The 4,939-nt window shown below is 28.8% G+C and overlaps 1 long non-coding RNA gene across 1 annotated transcript; it reads left to right on the top strand.

Moving 5' to 3' along the window:
* The first annotated feature begins 2,555 nt into the window (after positions 1 to 2,555).
* Positions 2,556 to 3,228, top strand: LOC114076732. The gene is made up of 2 exons (XR_003577714.1): positions 2,556 to 2,672; positions 2,776 to 3,228. It is a non-coding gene; the product is annotated as an uncharacterized LOC114076732 (long non-coding RNA).
* The last annotated feature ends 1,711 nt before the right edge of the window (positions 3,229 to 4,939 follow it).

Genomic DNA, 4,939 nt, shown 5'->3' with positions numbered 1-4,939 from the left:
CCCCCCCCCCCCCCCCCCCCCCTCCCTTCCTTGTTGTTTTATTCCAATCTTCAATTCTTTCTTTTTTTTTTCTTATTCTTCAACTATCCAACAATATTTTAAGTCACTTTAAAGAAGTAAAATTCACATTATCCTCTTCGAATCCTCCCAACAAATCTACCCTCTTGGAGAATAGATTTTTTTGAAAGCCAATTTTTTCTTGACAACTCAAATAAGAAATGAAGATTGCATAAGAAAGTTGATTCAAAAAAACATAAAGTTTATGAGAAATGTTTGAATGATCTAGAAATCAAAAATGGGTCAACCAAAAATTAAGAAAGTTTACATTTGTGAAACCGACACCAATAATATAATGAAATCGACGTCAATAAAATGAGATTGGTATTAAATTTTATGGATTAGTAAAAGACAAGTGAAATCAAAATAGTAGATAGAGGTGAGGATGAAAGATGGAGGATGATATGTTTTACTGGAGAGATGTGTATTGAGAAAGACAACAAAATGAATTTTTTTTTAAAAAATAAATTAAAAAGGGATCCACTAATTTCATTTACCTCTTAATAAGAAAATTTACTTATTTTAAAGATTTAATATATAAAAAAATATTTAAATAATTTATTATATATTAGCCAATAAAAAAAGGTCATATGTAAGGCTTTAAAAATTCAGTTTTTTTTTCTCTTTTTTTCACGCACTTTCAGGAGTGCACTCACCTCTCTCTGCCACATCATTTCCTTAGGGGTATTTTAATCACTTGAAAGATGTTAAGGGATATTTAAACACCCGTATATTTTAAGTGATAAAGTAAGTTTTGCTGCCAAGTTTAATTTTTTTTTATTATGTATTTTCCTAAAAATTAATATACAAAAAATCGTTCTAAAAGATAAATTGTAGTTAGGCTTCTATCTACAGGTGCTTTCATTATGGATCGGTCGACTTGTCACGATTGATTGCTCACACACAATTAGGTTAGGCAGGCTTGGGGAGGTGATCTGAATCGCTATCGATACGATGCGGGGCTGATTTGCTGACCGTAACGAACTTGACTCTGCCCCAAAAAGGGCGGGAAGACCTTTGACCTGGGCTGGGGAGGGATTGGGGTCGCTTTTCTTTAGGACTTTAGTCCGTAACAAGGCTCGAAGACCTCCGTCTTTTCATGTCGAAGACACGGGTTCGATGTGGAATACTACTTAGTCAAGTAGAAAGGCCAACCTGAGAGCGAGGCAAGCCGGGAAGGGGCTGAGACTTAGGATTCGAAGACCAAGTCAGAAACTACTAGACGTCTCTTCGGACTCCTTATTCCATTTTCGGACCGTTTTGATTGACATGTTCATATGACACCTAAACAGTTTAACATGGAATACACGTGTAAAGAATATTTGGTTAGATGACAAGAAAAATATACAATAAATATCGTCTATAAGGTAATATTAGTGAGATACAACTAATTATTACATGATTGAACCTCGTCAAATTGAAATAAATATTCTTACTCGTGCAAAGGAACTCTTTCTTGACAACTTGGACAACTTAGAATGATGTTTGTCCCGCATATCACTAGGAAGATCAGGATAGCTGAGGGTTGAACCTCGCCAAATGATCTTATGGATCACCCATCCTATCTTTTAGGTTCCATTTGGACAATATGCATCCCGCTGGGTATTGCTCGTATAGAATACATTTTTGTATTTAACTATTAAAAATTTTCATTGACCATCTTCATATATTCGCGTAAATAAGATATATATATATGACAATTCATATTGAACATTCACAAGAGAATCTATAATATTTTTTTGTGATAAGCTTATTATTTAAATCTTGATTTAAAGCAGTACTATTTACTATGATAACATATATTTTCTAAATTGATAATATATATAAATTACGAGAAAATTTATGTTAACACGATGTTTTCTATGTCGCATAATACATTTATTAGAGCCAAATGTAGTGTAAATCAAAATAGCTTTACCGCTTCCCTTTCTATTTAAAAAATGGGCTAAGATTCTATGCTTATATTGAAATTTTGGTAAGCAAATTTATGAAAATTCACTAGGTTTCACTTAGATTCTATATTTATATGGAAAATTTTATTATATAATAAATGTATATATATTTATTGGGAATCCATTAATAAAATAGTCACTTGGTCCAGTGATAAAAATAGAACGTACTTAAGGTTCAAATATTCTTAATACATAATAAAACTTATAAATTTTAAATTTCGAATCGGTATTTTATTTTTCAATTTCTTACAAACAGCAGACAAAGCATATGGGTGGTCTTTGAGATCTTGTTTTTAACCTCATTAATCATTTGAACCAACATATCCCATTTACATGCAAATCATATAATTTCTCATGCAAAATGTTGATATGAACTCCTATAGTCCTACTGTCACCCCCTTGAGGGCCCTCATGTTATTATCCAAAGTATAAAAATTTTGCAACATGATTTGACATTTTTTAAAATTGATTGCCCAATTTTTTCCATCTATATATCTTGTCTCTCTATAAATAATAAGACAATATAATTTGTTTAAAACATATTCCAAATTTCATTTTTAAAAAAAATTACAACAACATCAAAAATGGCTATTGTTAATCAAAAAACACATTGGTTCTTGATCATGTCTTTCATTTTCTTCTTCTTCTTGATCACTTGTCAAGGTATATAATTCTCTCTTTTTTAAATATAATTTCTAATAGTCCATTTTCTAGATATATTTTTTCATATAGTAATTTGATTTCATATAATTTTCTATTTTTGCAGCAAGGAATTTGCAAGTTGATAATTATGAATTAGTTCAAAAGAGTGGCAACCAACAAGTTGTTATAAGCACTAAAGAGAAATCAGAGTATGAAAATTCAGTATCAATAGACATAGATTATACTCCTGCTAGAAAGAAACCTCCTATTCATAATTAGAATTTGGAGAATTATCGAGTGACGAATCCAAAATTTAGAATCAGTCGATGATGTTTATGATATAATTGAGTGTTTTATTTTTTGTTACACGTATATATACCTCATTTGAGAGCTGGATACAAGTGGATTCTGTCAAATTCATATGTTGTGTCTAGTCTAGATCTCGATGTCACAAGTACTTTTATATATGATGTAATATATCTACTTCCATTTCTAAAATACATGTACGTAGTAAGAAAATCTAAGAATAAAAAAATTATATATAATCATAGAGGGTATATATAATTAAGGAGATATATATCATTTATTATGTGGAGAAGGTTCTTGTGAAATTTCTTTGAGAATTAAGAAGATGAATATATATTGAATTAATGTTGAGGTTTTGTATATATATTATACACATTTATGGAGATATTCAAAGCTTCAAATGATAATTTGTGAGAGATGTTAATTTGTGATTGGATACTCCCTAAGTTTTAATTTATTTTCTGATTTTGTTTTGGTGCGAAGCTTAAGAAAGTTTAAAAATGAATATTGTGGTTTTAAACGATGTATATAAAAAACAAAGATATATATATATACTAGAATATTGTTTAATCTTGTTATTGTAAATATGTCATATGAAAAGTTAAAATTAATAAATTTTTAAGAGAAAAAAGATTATTTTAAAATTATTTTTTTTTAAAAAAAGTAAATAAATAAATTGAAAATGGTAATCTATATTTTGGGCAACGGCTGTATTTTATTTGAGTAATTTTAGATTTATTTCTTATGTCGTCCCTTTTACTTCCTATTCTTGTTTTTTCCCTTAATATTCCTTTTGTAGGTAATTTATTCAGTAAAAAAAAAGAGAAGGTGCTCTTATATTAAAAAAGGAGTACTTTTATTCTCAAATCCTTTTTTTCTTCATTTTTTGTAATTAGATTCATTCATTTATTTTCATTATTAGAAATAAAGTTTTTTTCCCAAGGTGAACGATAAAAAATTTATAATATAAGATACGATTTTTCTAAATTTTATTTGATAAAATACATGATGAGAAACAAATTCTTATTGAAATATCGAGAAACTTCTTAATCGCCCCTCTCAGATTGATATATATCTTCTTTTTTATGATTTAGGTAAAATGTTCTCTAATAATTAAAGATGATTCAGTACACAAAAGGAATTTAACCTGATTAGAGATTGAGTTGATATCGAGCCTCTCCAACTTTTTCTTTTTCTCTTTTTTCCCCCTTATATTTACAAAGTAAATCTACATAACAAAATGCAATATTTTTGCTATAAAAGTAAAATAGAGATGTTAAATTATTGGGTAGAGTTGTACATCTTTTGTAGAGGTCTTCCACACGTATAAAAACTTGTTGGCCTTTACTTTGACATTGTGGGATTCATTCGGGTGTAATGATTACAATATAATTCTTTTTATATATGAAGGGCTTAAATTTGAGATTTCAAGTTCGCATCATAATTCATGTTGTTTCTTTAATATTTGTCAGTTGATCGATAATAATGATACTAGTTATATTGAGGTTATTTCTCATATTGTATTTGGTTGGTTATATCAGAAATAACATACATTGCATAATTATCAAAATAGATTATTTGTTTATAAAAATATCTTTCATAAATATAGTGGAAAAAATATAGAAAGATTTTGAGAGGCAATTGTGTTTTTAATCAGGCTAATGGATGCATTAAAACCTCTTACATTGCAAATATCATGATTTTTCTTATATTAGTTATACGAAAAAGACATAAATTCATCACTAAAGTTGTTCGAAAAGTCAGTTACACGCTAAAACTACTGGAACGATCTATTACACACCTAAATTATTCAAAAGTGAATGTAATATTATTCATATAACTGACGTGGAAATAAAAATTAAATATAAAATAAATAAAGCGCGTTTGAGTTAAAAGAAAAAGTCAATTTTCCCCCACCCTCACTTTCTTCTCCACTCCATCTCGTCAAACGTAATATACATGTCTCACTCCCCCCCCCCCAA

Source organism: Solanum pennellii, chromosome 4, assembly GCF_001406875.1.
Source record: "Solanum pennellii chromosome 4, SPENNV200".
In the NCBI taxonomy this organism is placed as follows: Eukaryota; Viridiplantae; Streptophyta; class Magnoliopsida; order Solanales; family Solanaceae; genus Solanum; species Solanum pennellii.
The sequence above is the reverse complement of the archived record's forward strand: the minus strand, read 5'-3'. Positions and strand labels throughout refer to the sequence as shown.